We start from the raw sequence: 19,007 nt of genomic DNA, 5'->3' as shown, positions 1-19,007 counted from the left end.
ACGAAAAGCCTTCATGTGTAAGAGTTAGAAGGAAAAGCCTTCTAAGGAGAAGCCGGCTTAAAAAAAATAGTATAAGCGGTGGTACGGAGGGATCTGATCAACCCTTACAGGTATCACCGGACTCCGATAAGAGCGACCTGAGAGAGGGAGAGCGAGAAGGGAGAATAAGTCACTCCAGGTGGTGAGTATAAACTTATCAGTGTTATGGCGGGACAAAGACAGTGGGGACCCCCTGGGTCCCTGATAAATGAATTTATGACTAAGAGGGATAGACTCATAAAACAGATGATAAAAGGGGGATGGGATTTAGACCATCCACTAGACCAACAACGAAAATGGCTGGAAGAGGAAAAGAAAAACAAAACTAAGAAAATTGGAGTTCTCTTAGTTCATCAATTGGCTGGATTAATTGAACAGGTTTCAGTCTCGGGTAAGAAATGGGCTGATGTCAAAGAAAAAATTAAAATGTTAATCAACAAAGGGGTGAAAGAGCCTCCGAATTTGGGGAGCGACTCTTTAGAATATACCAAGAATGTTGGGGAGTACCCAAACTGCCCGAACAGATAGAGCCTTTTTACAAGCATTTAAAGACGGGCTGTCGCCAGCTCACCAAAACATACTTAAAATGGGAGTTCTCAATACCCAGATCTATGATGAATTAGTGGAATTGGGCATCTGGAATTAGAGATGGACCAGATGAGATACCATACCTACAAATAAAACAGGAAAATGTTCGTGCAAACAGTGGAGGAGCTAAACCAAGGGGTGCGTGCCATAATTGTAGGAAACTGGGTCACTTTGTCAGGCACTGTAGGGCTCCAAAGGGGGGTAGTGAAATCTGCAAAATGGCAGATAATGAAGGATGAGGGGATCTGCAGGTCCTCTCATTGACGTGTACTTATCAAAGAAAAAAGCATTAATAAAGAGGATGCAAAAGGATGGCTGGGATACGTCTCAGACCTTAGAGTAGCAGAAAATGTGGGTATATAAAGAAAAGAGAAATGAGGCAAAGAAGATAGGAGTATTGTTAATGTATCAGTTAGCTGGACTAATTGAGCAAGATTGAAAAAAGATTAGAGAACTAGAATTCAGAATAAGAGAATTGGAGAAACAAAACCAAGTCTTCGAAGAAAAACAATAGAGAGAGGAAACTGTTCCTCTACCTCCTAATGAGTCCACACAGGGACCACCCGCTCCTCCTGAGGAGTGGGAAGTGCTAGAATACAACTCAGCACCAGTAACCCGGAGGGGAACTGGTGCACGGCCAAAAGCAAAATTATAAACCCGTCACCCAGTGTAAAACAGAGATTCAGAGAGTATTAGGGAATGCTCCCACTTATTGGAGCAGAATTACCACAATAAAACAATTAAGAGGGATCAGTGAATGTGAGAATAAAGAGATATCTGGCTTGCCAATGTTGTTCCAAAATCCCGATACGAATGAACAGGAGTGGTGGAATTGACCCAGTGTAGATAATCACCAGACGGCACTATACTCAGTCCTGAAACACTTAGACGAACAGGGACTAAAGGCGAGCCCCAGAAAGGCCCAAATAGGGAAAGCGCAGGTGTTATATTTGGGACACCTGATATCCCAGGGGACCAAAGAAATGCCACTGGACAGCAAATGCCAAGACCAGTAACCGTCCGAGGGGTAAGGAAGGTTTTGGGGTTGTTTAATTACAGCCGCAACTTTATACCAGAATTCGCAAGGCTCGCCGAACCAATACAAAGGCTAGTAAAAGGGGGGAAACCCATTCTAGAAGTTATAGAATGGGGATCAGAACAGGAAAGGGCATAGAGTAAACTAAAAGTAGAACTAATGAAGGCTCCAGGACTTGGACTGCCTGACGCTAGTAAAGATTTTCCTATCTATTGTAATCACGAAGGGGGGTTTTATTCGGCAGTAGTCACACAGGTCCATGGGGACAAACAGCGACCCGTGTGTTATTATTCCACAGCGGAGGGCCCCGTAGTAACCAGGTTACCCAGATGTATAGCCGCACTAGATTGCGCGGCATGGGCAGTAAAGGTCAGCGAGCCCATCATAATGGCGGGGAATATTGTTTTACACACCAAACATACTTTGGTGGAAATGCTGAACACAGGAAAATTGCGGTCTGTCTCAAACATGAGAAGGGCGAAGTGGGAGGCAGTGCTTCTCCCACCCACTAAGTCCATCACCATTGTACGAGACATGGGAATGAACCCCGCAGAAGGAATGTTAGGTGAAGGGTCTCCCCACTCATGTGGAGACGTAGACGAAGAGGTAGAGGAGAGTAGAATAAAAGATGCGCCCCTGGAGACACCAGATTTGGTCCTGTTTGTGGATGGATCACGGAAATATGCAGATGTAGGCCCATTACGGTACAGGATTAGACGATATGTATTAGAGTTAAGCTCCCAATTGAAAGATATGCGGAAAACAGTACGGGACAAACAAATAGTGATAGATGAGCACAATGAACTAGAACAGACCCCGCAGGTACCCCCGGCGGGCAGCAAGGTTATGGTAAAAACACTACCAGGAAAACCTGGATTTGCCCCCAAATGGAAAGGCCCCTATGAGGTCATTATCAGTTGAGACACCTGTGCCTGCATTGATATGCAAGGTAGGGGTGTCTGGAAGCATTGGACTCAGTTAAAGGAATACACCAATTATCGCAACAAAACAGTTAAAAGGGGAATAAAGGGTTAAAAGAAAACAAGCAGGTTGTAAGTTTCTCTCACTCGAGGGATGGAGAGAGAGAGAGAGATGTAAGATGTAATTGCGCTCGAGAGCCTCATGTGGTGGAATGGGGTATAGCAGATCAATGCGAGTTTAATAAATTACGTTCCCCAGTAAATTTCACGATAATGCATCGGACAGAGATTTGGGGAATGTGGGAATAATAGCATTAGGTTACATCTGAAGAGTCGTAAGGAGAGTTACTGCATCTGCCTGTGTAAAGATAATTATTTTAGGAGGGATATTTAAAAGTGATAAAATAAATGGACTATTTGGATCAGGCTTTTGTTAAATTTGAAAATGTATTTTTGATAGAACTGAAGTTGAAAAGATAAATAGATTATTCCTGCGTATTTGAAATGATGATTAATCACTTGTTTATGTTCCTCTGAGTTATAAGACTTGCAGTAATTTTAAGATTATAGTCAAAATTTAACAGAGAAGAGAGTTACATAAGGTAGAATGGGAGTGCGTGTGTCATACTGGGAATTATTATACTGTCATAATGCATTCTAATTAAAATGGGTTACGTGGATCAACCATGAAACTGTATTAAAAGACAGACGGGCTAAAAGGGAGTGCCCGCCTATAATACCAAATTGACAAATCAATATAATTAGAGATGAGGGAAATAATTCAGTGGAATAATGAGATAAGAAAATGCTGGGGAAGTATTTGTTACAAACGGTTAAAGATTAAAGTGATAAGATTTCTTGAATTTACTTCTGTTTTGAGTTGAATTACAGCTTGGAAGGCAGCAGCATAAAAGCGACTGTTAATCAACGGTCTGTATTCTTAAATGTTTTACTTCCATCCCAGTTTAAGATGTTAAGTCTGAATAAATGTTGGAAGCTTCCATGTGTGTCTGTGTGTTTAACAACGTGATTGCGTGAATGTTTTGTTGTTGTTCGTTTTAATGTTGAGAAAGGAGTTAAACCTTGGAAGGACCATGTGCCCTTTCCTTGTCTTGAAGTTGAAATTATAAGAGTGTAGTTGAGAAGTTAAAAAAATCATAAGTAATTTGGTGAAAAATAGAAAAGCAGGAACAAAAGAATGAGGTGAATATACTGTCTATGAGTCAGTTTAAAGTCTATCAAATCAATGAATCGTAGTTCCGATTATCCCAAGTTACAGCAGGAGATTAAATCAGTTAAAACCTCAGTTGTGAATACAAATAAAGACGTTGTCCTTGAGTATTTTTAATTTGCATTTGATGCCAACCATTGAACACCATGAATTATTGGAACTTGTGTTGCCAGTTAGTTACCGATATGAAATTCAAGACTTGTGTGATGTTCCGATAACATGCAACAAATTACATCATTTAAATCATCTCACATTGATGATAGTTCTGATAGTGTAACTAGTTAAAATTATATACTGCCATTGGAATTGTTCTATCTATTGTTCAAGGTTTTCCAAATCTAAGAACACTGCAAAGCTTAGAACCTAGCCAGCTAGGAAGCAAACCAAAACATTTCTAATCAAGTAACTCTTGTTATTGTTACATGTATTGTGCTTGTTATCGTTCTAAAAGTGCAAGGAATTCTGATCTGGAGCTCAGTTTAAAAATGGAAACAGATTAATTTAAAATTAAATTAAGAGGGTTTTGAGATACCTGATATAATATATATTGTGTATTGATAAAAACATAAGTCTGTGAAAAAAAGGCTAGTTATTCCAAACATGTAACCATTCTTTGCCATAATTTGTAATAGCTTGCACAATTAATATTAACATGACAGGAAGTGAAACCGGATTACTTAAGAGAGAGAGAAAAAGAGTTGGAGACTGGCTTTGCAGCCAGACTCAAAAATCTTGCAGCATTCGACTGCCCACAACAAACTGCTTATTCGGTTATCTGTGTTTTTAAAGAGCGGTGTCTGACAGCATAAACTATTGGCATCTATGACCACGAAACACTGGTGTTTACCTTGTGAGACAATCTGTCTATAGAAGGATCATTTCTGCTGAAACATTGCACTTTCAAATGTGGACAAACAAATGATCAAATTAGATATAATGTAAAAATACATCATATAACGATCAGAGTTGTATGGTATGTGATTTAAATGAGAAAAGCGATGCCTTTTGATAGAATGTCCGGCTGCAGCCAGTGCAAAGTGTTGTGTGATTCGCACTAAGCCAACTGAAGGGTCTGTTTATTTCTTCAGAATAAACTTGACTGATCTGAAGTAAATATGCCTTTCTTTAAGCATTGCTTTCGAAATAACGGTTATTTTAGAGAAAGGAGAGGGAAAGAGAGCAACCAAAAACCAGTGCTGAGATTTAAAAAAAACATCTGTTTCTAAAGCATAACTAAATTAGATATTATTATTACATACAAGCAGTCTCCAGCTACATTAACAACTTGGCCATGAGAAAGTTTGTTTACCTTACATTGTACTTTCAGAGAATGCAGCTAAGTTTCTAAGTTGGACTCAGAATTCCAAGCTGCCGAGGCCAAATGAGCTTAAATTAGCTTAAAGCATAGCACAATTAATTACATTGGGCAAAACTACTTTGCACTGGCGAAGGCCATACAGACATCGGGAAAAAAACGTGGATGAAGGTATTGCCCACCATACTAAATGAGTTTAAGGGTTGCTACAAACCAAACAACCAGATTAACCCCTTATGAGCTAATGACAGGACGGACGATGCAATTACCAAAAAGCATCATAACAGGTGGGACCGATGTAGGTCCACTAAAAGATAAAATCAAGAGATATGTTTTGGAACTAAGCACCCAACTAAAAGGGATGCATAAATCGGTAAAAGACAATCAAGAAATAAGAGATGCAGGGAGAGCTTGACATGCTCCCTGACAGTCCCAACAGTGGGATGTCCTAGTAAAAATATTACCTAACAAATCAGGGCTTGTACAAAAATGAAATGAGCCGCATGAAGTTATAATTAGTGGAGATATCTGTGCCTGTATATACTCAATTGAATATGCTGAAATTAATTGGAAAAATATGTGATATACTCCACTTACAGATATAAGCAAACAAAGTGACCTCCAAGCAAGCTGAACGGGTTTGCGGATCCGCGGTGTTGTGCGTGGGCGATATAGCCTTTGGACCATTGTATAACGGTCGGGCGGGATATTAGTAAGTGATAAGATGCTTCTCATGCTGATGCTCACGACCCTGGCCCTGTTAGCCATAGCAGGAGAATATAAATTGAATTATGAGGAGTTAGGGATGAAGCACAGTGATCATCTCTGTAACGATGACTCTGTCTATTGTATGAACATCTTTGTGTATATGTCTTATCTGGTACCAGGAGTGCATCACAATCGAATCTGAGCAAGTGCTGGGTCTGTTCACACATTCCCATGCACGGAGGAAAGGGAGGAATTCCCTTATTTCCTATCCCTTTATCAGCTCTAGAAGTAATTGAATGGGTTTTAAATCAGAATGGAACCCAGAAAGGGACAAGGCAACTGACATTTAAAACTCCATCGGGTACCACTATGCAGGGTATCAGCAACAGTGATGTTGTTTCAAGGCTAGGGGGCGGAGGGTGCACTTTATCGTCCTTTAAGAAGAGTTACCAGCCCGGCTACGACAGATCAGGATCCCCACCCTACTTTGTTGTGAAAGATAAACAGAGGGAAGTTATCTGCCTGACAAGAAATGGAACCATACCTGTTGGCCGTAGCTACTGTATACAGCAGATTGATGTCACTGATGACGCTGAGGCCATGATACAGGTCACAATCCAGTGCCCCAGAGCCACTGTCCTGGTTAGCCTCTCCTCCGCTTATGTAAGCGAGGTGACTGCATATAATGGTACCTATTTTGTCTGTGGAAACAACGCCTATCCGTGGTTTCCCTGGAATTGGACAGGATCGTGTTATTTGGCATATGTGGTGCCTTATATTCACCATTACACTGACTTATGGGACCACCCCGAAATACACCTGCTTCGGGCTAAGCGAGCCATTAGTGAGACAGAACGGTTCTTCATGACAGCCTACCCATTTTTTGGGACGGCAAAGGCAGCACAGGAACTGATACAGATGGCCTTAACCCTAGAGAAAGTTGCAAATAAGACTAAGGATGGGTTCGAGGAGGTGAGCACGGCCATCTCTGAAATGTCAGCAGAGGTCGTAGCTATTCGGACTGTGGCGTTACAGAACTGATTGGAATTCAATTATGTGCTAGCCTCCCAAGGTGGAACATGTGCCATAGTTGGCTTCGAATGCTGTACGTATATTCCCGAAGCTTCGGAGAATATAACTCGCTTAGCAGATCATCTTAAACAAGTAGCAAAAGCAATACAGGAAGAAGGGAACCAATATCATGATTATAACCCTCCGGGCTGGCTGGGGCAATGGTTCGGGTCGTGGGGTTCATACCTGATGCATGGATTGATTGTATTAATTGTAATTGTAATTACTTGCTGTGTTTTGTATGGCATTATTGAACGCCTGTAGCAAAACAGTAACAGCACGAATGATGACAGTCGCAAGTGTACAGGGGGAGGGGGCAGACCTCCCGACGAAGGAGCTAGGCCCATTCCCCGATACAATATGGTTCTGAGTTGGTCATAAATGCCATGTTTGGACCTGGCATCCGACCAGAAGGGGGGAGTGCAGTCCGGAATGGGTTAATGACCCTTGTCACACTTAAGCAGTAAGACCCAAACTCTGTGATTTTGTTTAGAACACTGCAGAGTCCATGTTTTTGTCAGAGTTCGGTGTTTTTCATGTCTGTGCCAGATAAAAGGAACAGCTATTCCTCTGTCTCCATTTGTTATCAAGAAATGCGATTAACCCAGCTCGAAATAAGCTAAACAGTCTCCATTTTTATGTACCTTTGTTTAAAACGATGGAGTTGGCATGTATGCCTTCTGTCTTTGAATCACCATAGATTCATATATATATATTCATAGAACATAGAACATAGAACATAGAACATAGAACAGTACAGCACAGAACAGGCCCTTCGGCCCACGATGTTGTGCCGACCTTCATCTGAAACCAAGATCAAGCTATCCCACTCCCTACCATCCTGGTGTGCTCCATGTGCCTATCCAATAACCGCTTAAATGTTCCTAAAGTGTCTGACTCCACTATCACTGCAGGCAGTCCATTCCACACCCCAACCACTCTCTGCGTGAAGAACCTACCTCTGATATCCTTCCTATATCTCCCACCATGAACCCTATAGTTATGCCCCCTCGTAATAGCTCCATCCACCCGAGGAAATAGTCTTTGAACGTTCACTCGATCTATCCCCTTCATCATTTTATAAACCTCTATTAAGTCTCCCCTCAATCTCCTCCGCTCCAGAGAGAACAGCCCCAGCTACCTCAACCTTACCTCATAAGACCTACCCTCCAAACCAGGCAGCATCCTGGTAAATCTCCTCTGCACTCTTTCCAGCGCTTCCACATCCTTCTTATAGTGAGGTGACCAGAACTGCACGCAATATTCCAAATGCGGTCTCACCAAGGTCCTGTACAGTTGCAGCATAACCCCACGGCTCTTAAACTCCAACCCCCTGTTAATAAAAGCTAACACACTATATGCCTTCTTCACAGCTCTATCCACTTGAGTGGCAACCTTTAGAGATCTGTGGATATGGACCCCAAGATCTCTCTGTTCCTCCACAGTCTTCAGAACCCTACCTTTGACCCTGTAATCCACATTTAAATTAGTCCTACCAAAATGAATCACCTCACATTTATCAGGGTTAAACTCCATTTGCCATTTTTCAGCCCAGCTTTGCATCCTATCTATGTCTCTTTGCAGCCTACAACACCCCTCCACCTCATCCACTACTCCACCAATCTTGGTGTCATCAGCAAATTTACTGATCCACCCTTCAGCCCCCTCCTCTAAGTCATTAATAAAAATCACAAAGAGCAGAGGACCAAGCACCGATCCCTGCGGCACTCCGCTAGCAACCTGCCTCCAGTCCGAAAATTTTCCATCCACCACCACCCTCTGTCTTCGATCAGACAGCCAGTTACCTATCCAATCGGCCAACTTTCCCTCTATCCCACACCTCCTTACTTTCATCATAAGCCGACCATGGGGGACCTTATCAAACGCCTTACTAAAATCCATGTATATGACATCAACCGCCCTACCTTCATCAACACACCTAGTTACCTCCTCAAAAAATTCTATCAAATTTGTGAGGCACGATTTGCCCTTCACAAATCCGTGCTGACTATCCCGGATTAATCCGCATCTTTCTAAATGGTCGTAAATCCCATCCCTAAGGACCTTTTCCATCAATTTACCAACCACCGAAGTCAGACTAACCGGTCTATAATTACCAGGGTCATTTCTATTCCCTTTCTTAAACAGAGGAACAACATTTGCCACTCTCCAGTCCTCTGGCACCATCCCTGTGGACAGCGAGGACCCAAAGATCAAAGCCAAAGGCTCTGCAATCTCATCCCTCGCCTCCCAAAGAATCCTAGGATACATTTCATCAGGCCCAGGGGACTTATCGACCTTCAGTTTATTCAAAACTGCCAATACATCCTCCCTCCGAACATCTATTTCCTCCAGCCTATTAGCCTGTAACACCTTCTCTTCCTGAAAAACATGGCCCCTCTCCTTGGTGAACACTGAAGAAAAGTATTCATTCATCACCTCGCCTATCTCTACTGATTCCATACACAAGTTCCCACCACTGTCCTTGACCGGCCCTAACCTCACCCTGGTCATTCTTTTATTCCTCACATAAGAGTAAAAAGCCTTGGGGTTCTCCTTGATCCGACCCGCCAAGGACTTCTCATGTCCCCTCCTAGCTCTCCTCATACGTTTCATACGATATTCATCATACGTTATTCATCTTATCCTGATATAAAGTATTATACAAACCTGCATGTAGATTAGTTAACTTGTTTGTGCAAAACCTGTGATGTTGTTTCAAGAATATAAATGACGAACAATCATGGCCTTGGAGATCGAACAAACTACGCAGAGGAAGATACTGCTAAAACAACAAGAATCTCACCATGAACAATGACAGACATCTTAGAGAATTGCAATGTAATGAGGGCGGGGCCCGGGACATATATAAACTCTGTTCTTACTTGTGTTCGATGAGAAGGCTGGGGGTCCACTGTTAGGAACCTCACTTCTCCCACAATTGTGAAAATAAACACTGCATTTTGAACCACTAATAGTGTCAGAGGTTTTTTACCTACAACACTAATAAATAAGCATTTTTACAAACATTTTTGGTTGTGGGAGGAAACCGGAGCATCTGGAGGAATCCCACACAGACACAGGGAGATTGTGCAAACTCCGCACAGCCACCCAAAGCTGGAATCGAACCCGAGTCCCTGGCATTGTGAGGTAGCAGTGCTAAGCACTGTGTCACTGCGTTACCTTACCGCCTAACATCTGCTCTAAGGAAGAACAGAATGTCTAGCATGTCGGGACTTTGCAATGCATAAATGAGCGGATAGAAAACTTGCCATTCAAGAGCCAGGATCCAGAACTCGTGAAGGAAGAAACATGGGAAGGTGGTGCCCCTGCCCAAGAGAAGTTTACCGGTCCTTCAGGAGTCTCCAGTCATGAAAGATTACTCTCCAGGTCAATGCTGAGAAAAACTGAGGCAAAACACACAATTCCCAAAAATTGTGTTCTTTAACAAAATTTCTTCAAACATTTTAGTTATTTGTTTTAAAAATATCTGACATGAGAAAAAATTCTGTTTGATTGACAGTCAAAAATTATCCCATCAGGGATTGATGTTTCTGCCTTAAGTAAAAACTGAAAATGCTGGATAAGCTCAGCAAGTCCAGTAGCATCTGTGGGGAGGGGAACAGAGAAAGCAGCCAGAATTCTCCGGTCTCGTACAGCCCACTACCGCTGCCAGCAAGAACGGAGAATTTGGCACTCAGCCAAATCTCCATTCACTGCAGCGGGACTGGAGAATCCCAGCCGTGGGCGAGGCCGGAGAATTTCAGCTAATGTTTCAGGTCACTGATTGTTCATCAGAACTGGGAAAAGTTTGAGATGCGACAATAAGTACGTAGACATGGGCAGGGGAGAGGGGGAAAAGAACTCAAAGGGGGCTCTGTGATAGTGTGGAAGATTGGAGAGATTAAATGACATGGGATGATTGTGCAAGACCGAAGATAATGGGATAAGAATCAAAATATGGATTTAGTGGAGGTTTAAGTAGACAATCCCATGTCCCGGGAATGTGGTGTAAGAAAGTTGGATAAACCCCCAGTGGGCAGACCATCCAACACATATGCACCCATAAGGGAATCCCCACCCCATTCTGTTTAAACCTGTGGTATTGAAGCTAAAGGGGTCAAACTATATGGTGGAATCAGGCTATTGAGTTCAATGATCAGCCATGATCATAATGAATAGAGGAGCAGGCTTGAAGGGCTGAATGACCTTCTTCTGTTTCTATTTTCTATGTTTCTATAATCCTGTCTCTAACTCTTTACAGACTGCTGGTCTACAGAAGGTTAGTTGGGGAGAAAGCACTGGACAAAGTAGAAAGATATTTCCGTTTTGAATGAAAACCTTGCTGTGGTGAGATTCTCTGTTTACTTGAACGTCAGAGGCTGAGGGGGCGACCTGATAGAAGTTTACAAAATTATAAGTGGCATAGATAGATTGGATAGTTGGAGTCTTTTTCCCCCGGGTAGAAATGTCAATTACTAGAGGACATAGACTTAAGGTAAAAGGGGGAAAGTTTAAAGGAGGTGTGAGAGGCAGTTTTCTTTACACAGAGGGTGGTAAGTGCCTGGAATGCGCTGCCAGAGGAGGTGGTAGAAGCAGATACAATAGTGACGTTTAAGAGGCATCTTGACAGATACATGAATAGGCAGCGAATAGAGAGATAGGGACAGTGTTGAGGCAAAAGGTCTTTAGTTTAGAAAGGCATCATGTGTCAGCACAGGCTTGGTGGGCTGAAGGGTCTGTTCCTGTGCTCTACTGTTCTTTGTTCTTTTATAAACTAGTGAAAGAAAGGTCTCTATTCGTAAGTGCCTGGATATTAAAGATATGCTAGAGGAGATGGAGGGAAGTTTCTGTTGCTTTTCCCAGATCTTTATGGACAGTTGATCTACACTGGATGAATGATGTTAAGCATCCAAACTATCATTACCAATTTAGAAATGGTTTGTAACTTTTTTTCATCAGTCTTGCTACATCCTGCCTGCTATTTGTAACCTGAGTGGTTTACCACACGACTAACGTTGTGTGCTTCAGTTTGGTTTCTTTATTTACACAGCCCAGTGACGATGCCATTAAAAATCATTTTTCCAGATGAACTGACAGAATTAGGGAACTGTTCAAGTTCTGATTCATAACAACCTTCAAGCCGCATCAACACATGGAAGTTGCGGTTTGCAGCCAGACAGAGTTTAATGTTTAGTGCAGAGTCCTGGAAGGGTGGCACAGTACTGTACATGTGTCTTTACTTGTACATTCCCACTACTCTGGTACATTTTAAATGCCTCATGTGTGCTCAAGTTTTTTTTAAATGTATTTTTTACTGAAGTTTTTTTCCCATTTTTACAAACAACACAACAAGCCTTCAAGAATTGGTACAGTACAGCATAATCATTTCTCCAAAATATATACAGAAAGAGGCGAGAGGGTACACAACGCAGTTCAGATTATTCATTACAAACGGCACCTCCAAAGATACAAACAATGAAAGAATGTTTCAGAAATTGGGGGAAGACGGGATAACAAGATAAAGCCATGGGTACATGATATAAAGGTGCACGCTCTCACTTACACCGTACTGGAGACAGAGCCACTAACGTACATTCTCAGGATTTTCAAAGTAGCTCTTGCCATTGTATATTCAGCCAAGGAGAATATAGGATATTGACAAGAGTATAGAAAAGGCTGATCAGGCAAAGATTCTCGCACCCAAGCATACTTCCCCAACTCCAGCTATATCAGCAGCACCATTGATACAAAACAGTGTACTTTCCCAGGATATGTGCTCTGCCTGTACCTTTACAGGAATCATAGAAACATAGACAATAGACAGTAGGCCATTTGGCCTTTCAAGCCTTCTCCGCCATTCATTATGATCATGGTTGATCATCGAATTCAATATCCTGATCCCTCCTCTCCCCCATATCCTTTGATTCTTTTAGCCCTAAGAACTATGTCTAATTTCTTCTTGAAATCAGACGATGTTTTGGCCTCAACTACTTTCTGTGGTAGTGAATTCCACACATTCACCACCCTCTGGGTGAAGAAATTTCTCCTCACCTCAGTTCTAAAAGGTTTACCCCTTATCCTCAAACTATGACTCCTAGTTTTGGATTCCCCCACCATTGGGAATATTCTTTCTGAATCTACCTGTCTAACCCTGTTAGAATTTTATAAGTTTCTGTGAGATCCCCTCTCACTCTTCTAAACTCCAGTGAATATAATCCTCACCAATTTAGTTTCTCCTCATATAACAGAATTGCCATCCCAGGAATCAGTCTGGTAAACCTTCGCTGTCCTCCCTCTATAGCAAGGACATCCTTTCTCAGATAAGGACACCAAAACTGTACACAATACTCCAGCTGTGGCCTCACCAACATCCTATACAATTGTAGTAAAACATCTCTATTCCTATACTTAAATTCTCTTGCTGTGAAGATTCAATGGCCTTCTGCGTTTGGCACTGATGAGTGGGCATTCTCTAGCGTGGGGGACTGAGGAAGGGTGCCCATTCATTATTGCAATGAAGTGTGTGGGGTTCAGGGAGTCTGAGGTCACAAATCTGTCCATGTGGCTCAAGAATCCAGAGCATCTCCTCCGCCTCCCTGCCAGTCACCACACCATCCTCTGAGTCTGTGAGGATTGCAGAGAGCCCAGCCATGTTGCTGAGCGGACACTTCCAGGAAGAGCCTGCTAAGGCCCATTTGCCAGAGCGTAAGCACCAATGGTCATCTGCGCCAACCAGGCATCACCGCCAGCAAACTGACTCTCATGCCAGTGACAGAGAGGGTGGGGGGTAAGTCGACGTGGCACCCACAGTCACAGTCAGAGACCTTCGGTCCATCAAAGGGTCAGGTGTCCAAAGGGGTGATAACATTGTCTAACCAATTGGGGGTGGCCTGATTTGGGGGGCAACTGCAGAATCTGGGAGCTGTGGTCACAGACTATCCGACTATCCATTCAGGAGAATCCCTTCCTGTTGACAAAGACACCCGGCTGGCCAGCTCGCACCTTGAAGGCCACATGGGTGCAAGCTATGGCATCCTGGGTATGGAGGATCCCAGCAATGGGTGCGAATCCTCTGGCCCACTCAGCCTGGCTGACCCGGTCCATCCTGTAATGAAGCAATGTTCTCTCCTGTCTGAACAGTGTCAGTTACTAGCTTAACACAGCTGTGTGCAGAGATCACCCACTGTGCCCTGGAATGATCCACAGGCATAACCGCTAAGTGCCACAGTGACCTTGAGAGACATGGGCATTTGGTATGCCAGAGTGGTGTCTCCAGTGGGCGTGTGCTTCTCCTCCGCCCTGCTGTCCCTCATGACCCAGTGCCTGCGCCTCAGCCATTTAGGGATGCCTGCGACTATCAGGCCTCTTTCTCCTCCTCCTCCTCAGAGGAGGCACTCCCACCTGAGTAGACAATACCCCTCTGAGGATGTGCAGATAGGGCTGACCCACACACAAAGGGTGACAGAGGAACCCAAACCTCTGGTACCAGAGGACTGTGATATCCAGAGAACTCCACACTGTTAAGCCCAACACTGAAAACACTCTCAAACCCACTGAACGCCACCTTGACTCACTCCCTGAAACTTCCAACTCCTCATCCAGCATCTGCCCCATTCCCCTTTTTATCCTGCTCTTGCTTCCGAAAAGTTAAAAAATAGTTAGGCCGCCTGTCCGTGTTTGAAGCCACGCGGGACACGTAAAATCTTGGTCAATTGGGGATTTAATTCCCTCAATAAGCTGGATAATTGTTGGTACGCACACAGCTGATCGGTGTTTGTGCGCCGGCTGAAATATTCCGTGAGTGTGCGATGATGTCAGGAATACGTGCCCCAATATCACCAGGCGCTATTTAACTCAATTCCAGTACATGAGTGTGCCCGAATGACAGATATAAAATTCTACCCTCTGGAATTTTGGAAGGTGACCACCAACGCATGTACCATCTCTGCATCCACCTCTTTCAACACTCTGGGATTTAGATCATCAGTCCAGGGGCTTTATCAACTTTCCAGAATATTACTACTTCTCTACTAATACTAATTTATTTTGGTTCCTCTTGCTAGTGCCTGGATTCTCTCGTATTACCGGGAGGGTTTTGTAACCTCCTCCGTGAAGATAGATACAAGGTACAACGTAGATTTTTTCCTCTTTTTGTTTCTCAATGACACGCCACAGGCCCAGTCTAACAGCTATGGTCTTTAGCAGTCAGCCAGCTCAGTCAGTGGTGGTGACTACCGAATCACTCTTGGTGATGGACATAGAAGTCCCCACCCCAAAGTATATTCCGTGGGCCCTTACCACCTTTAGGAACTTATCTGAATCCTCTGTAGAAGGCCCCTTGTGCAACCTTTTTTGTCAGTTAGCTGGTACCTGCGCCATCTTTGGCCTGTGCCTTGGTTGCAGGTCACTCATACGCCACATCTCACCAGATACACATCCTGCCACTGTATTGGGCTTGAAATTCTGCAATATCCATAAGACCATAAGATATCGGAGGAGAATTAGGCCATTCGGCCCATTGAGTCTACTCCGCCATTCAATAATGGCTAATATGTTTCTCAGCACTGTACTCCCACCTTTTCCCCGTAATCTTTGATCCCCTTACCAATCAAGAACATATCTATCTCCACAGCCTTCTGTGGCAATAAATTCCACAGATTCACCACCCTCTGGTTCTAAAGGGTCATCCCTTTACTCTGAGGCTGTGCCCTCGGATCTTAGTCTCTCCTACTAATGGAAACATCCTCTCCACGTCCACTCTATCTGGGCCTTTCAGTATTCTGTCAGTTTCAATGAGATCCCTCCCCCCTCATCCTTCTAAACACCATCGAGCACAGACCCAGATTCCTCAAACTCTCCTCATAATTCAAGCCTTTCAATCCTGGGATAATTCTTGTGAACCTCCACTGCACCTCTCCAAGGCCAGTACATCCTTCCTTAGATACAAGGCCCAAAATTACTCACAATATTCCAAATGTGGTCTGACCAGAGACTTATAAAGATTCAGATTAAAAGTGGATCTCTGTCCAGAAGTGTTAAAAGACTGAAAACCCAGCATCACGTGAGCATACTTATTTTTGCGCTAATTCTGAAGAAGGGTTTATGTCAAAGAACGAAGAATAAAGAACAAAGAAAATTAAAGCACAGGAACAGGCCCATTCGCCCTATGGGTATTGCTTTAAATTGGAACAACAGAGATCACTAGCTGTTAAAAGATTATTCTTTGCCCTGTCTAGTATTTTAATTGGTAAAAGTTATGCTAATTTGTTTTGTTATATTCTAACTGTATTCTTAAATAAACGTTATTTGATAAAAGCTTCCCAGTGGGTCACTTGAATCATACCCAAAGTGAAATGCCTTATGGTCACACCAACGCCAAAATCAAATGTAAAAGTTAGGGTCCAAGCTAACTTCATAAGACACCTTGGAGTTTCTGATCTGGGCCTTAACAATATGAAATAGGAGCAGAAGTTGGCCATTCGGCCCCTCGAGCCTGCTCCGCCATTCAATAAGATGAAGGCTGATCTGTTTGTGTTGAGTTCTACATTCCCATCTACCTTCAATTCCTTTGCCTAACAAGAATCTATCTACTTCCAGCTTAAAAATATTCAGTGACCCCCTACCTCTACCGCTTTCTGAGGCAGAGGATGTGAGAAGGAACAAGGATTATGAGGAGACTATCATCTTCGCTGGTTTCATTAATCAGCATAGACTATCTTTAATCAACGCAGACAGGTTATTAAATTAATTAATTAATGGGCACGCGTAATAATCGTATTCATCACAATCCCCATCCTGCTTTTTGAGGCTGGAATACATTTATATTTCTTCCATCATATACCTAACCTCGAGAGCTGTTGACTCAAGCACAGCCAGTCATCCTGACCCACACCCTGCTCCTGCCCAGAGCTAAGCCCTGATGGAAACTCAGCCGCATCCCTCCATTTATAAATGCACTTTTGCCCACTCCATTCCTTTGCTCTCAGTGTAATGACTTCAATCAGGCCATTGAGGTTGGCCTATTGGAGAATGAACTCCCTGATTAAGGATCCAATTGATGGGCCAATCAGGGAGTCTTTACCTTACCTTAACTGGGAGTGTCAGTTCCTCTGGCACCCCTGGAGGTAGACTGCTGACTATTAGCACTCTATGTACTGCTGTTAGAGTTTGTATATAAAGGGATTTTGATGAAGGGACTTCTGCCTCCGCAGACTTATTATACTCAGCTGCTCTGCTTTTCCTTCCAACACAAGGAACAACTGGTGGAGCAGACCTGTGTGGTCCCATTGAGATCATTGACAGCCACTTATCCACTGTTGAGACAGAATAGCTCATGCATGCACAATACAAGTGAACATGCTTCACATGTGGACATTGCCTTAAAAAAACAGTCTGGTCACAGAGAGGTCACAATGGTCAAAGATCATACCCATGGAAAGCTAGTGAGGGAACCTGTTGATCTCCTTTCAGAAAAGGCCTGTCACATTTAACGCCAATCAGACATTTAAATGGACAGTGCCTTCCCTGATATCCAGAAAGAAAAACTTCCCATTCCCCTGCTGTTTGAATGAGTATTGAATGAGGGTGGCACGGTAGCACAGTGGTTAGCACTGCTGCTTCACAGCTCCAGGGTCCCGGGTTCGGTTCCCGCCTCGGGTCACTGTCTGTGTGGAGTTTGCACATTCTCCTCGTGTCTGCGTGGGTTTCCTCCGGGTGCTCCGGTTTCCTCCCACAGTCCAAAGATGTGCGGGTTAGGTTGATTGGCCAGGTTAAAAATTGCCCCTTAGAGTCCTGAGATGTGTAGGTTAGAGGGATTAGCGGGTAAATATGTGGGGGCAGGGCCTGGGTGGGATTGTGGTCGGTGCAGACTCGATGGGCCAAATGGCCTCCTTCTGCACTGTAGGGTTTCTATGATTCTATTGTGATCAAATAATCAGGGACATTTTTACTCATTGGGCCCTATTTTACCATTTTAATTCTAAGTGCTGGGCGGACTTGAAACTGGGAGTGTATCAGATTCGACTTTTAGACCCATTCTCAGGTGCCCTCATACCCACTCTGCCTGAACAAATATCAGCAATTCCGAATCGTGCTGCAGAAGCCTGTGGGTGGGTCTTAACATACTCAAACTCTTGCAGCTCCGATCGGCGCCTCCAACTGCGCAAAGAATGCGGCTCCCCTGCCACATCCCCCCCCCGGGCCAGATAATGCCTCCCCCTGGCCCCACCCCCCACAACATTACTGAACCCCTTATCCCCCCATCTCCTCCCCTACCCAGACAGATTGCGGGCCCATCCCCCCTTCCCCCAACTGATCACAGACAGAATGGCAGCGGACCCCCACCTCCCCCTCACTGATCACAGGCTGAGTGGCAATAGACCCCCCTTCCCACTCATTGACCATAGGCTGCGTGACAGCGGACCCCCCTTCCCACTCACTGATCACAGGCTGAGTGGCAATAGACCCCCCTTCCCACTCACTGATCACAGGCTGAGTGGCATTCGACACCCCCTTCCACCCTCCCACCGATCTCAAGCTGTCCACTGAAATACACATCCTGAGACCAAGACATAGCTGTTCAGCCCATCCCCTGCACCAGCATTCAATTAAACAGACTACCACCCAGCGTGCTATGAATAAACCAGCATTACTATTTAAGACATTGGGCTTATGCATTGAGAGCCATGAAATGCAGAAAATCCTCAAGTTTCACCGAAGAAAGCTATCGTACAACAATTGCAATAAATTGAATTACGAAGCAAATACTTCAGAAGGGAACTGAAGCTGTACTCACGGTGCTCATAAATGGAAAGCCGCACACAGTCAGCTGGTGTTGGCTGAGTGAAGATGTTGTAAGCCCAGTTCGAGAAACACAGGAAACAGCAATCATCATCATCTCCCAGGAAGACGCCCTCTGAGAACTTTACAGATAATAAGGCAGGAACTTTGTGTGTGCAGAAAATCACTCAGAATTCACCAGACTCATTGACAAGGCAAGTTCACCAATCCTGTGCTAACAATGGGAGGAGTGCTGCATTCAAAAGCAGATTGATTTGGGATGAGATGATGGTTCTGATTGCTTGACCTGCACTCTCT

General features: G+C 43.9%; 1 protein-coding gene across 1 annotated transcript in view; it reads right to left on the bottom strand.

The window, feature by feature from the left end:
- LOC144501452 (uncharacterized) overlaps positions 1-18,776 on the bottom strand; it is a 60,124-nt gene extending 41,348 nt beyond the window's left edge. The window contains exon 1 of the mRNA XM_078225227.1: positions 18,706-18,776. The gene's annotated coding sequence lies outside the window, so the exon portion shown is untranslated. The remainder of the gene's footprint in view (positions 1-18,705) is intronic.
- Positions 18,777-19,007: the final 231 nt, after the last annotated feature.

The sequence above is a fragment of the Mustelus asterias genome, chromosome 12 (genome assembly GCF_964213995.1).
Source record: "Mustelus asterias chromosome 12, sMusAst1.hap1.1, whole genome shotgun sequence".
Lineage (NCBI taxonomy): Eukaryota > Metazoa > Chordata > Chondrichthyes > Carcharhiniformes > Triakidae > Mustelus > Mustelus asterias.
Note: the sequence above shows the minus strand (reverse complement) of the source record. Positions and strands in the feature narration are given on the sequence as shown.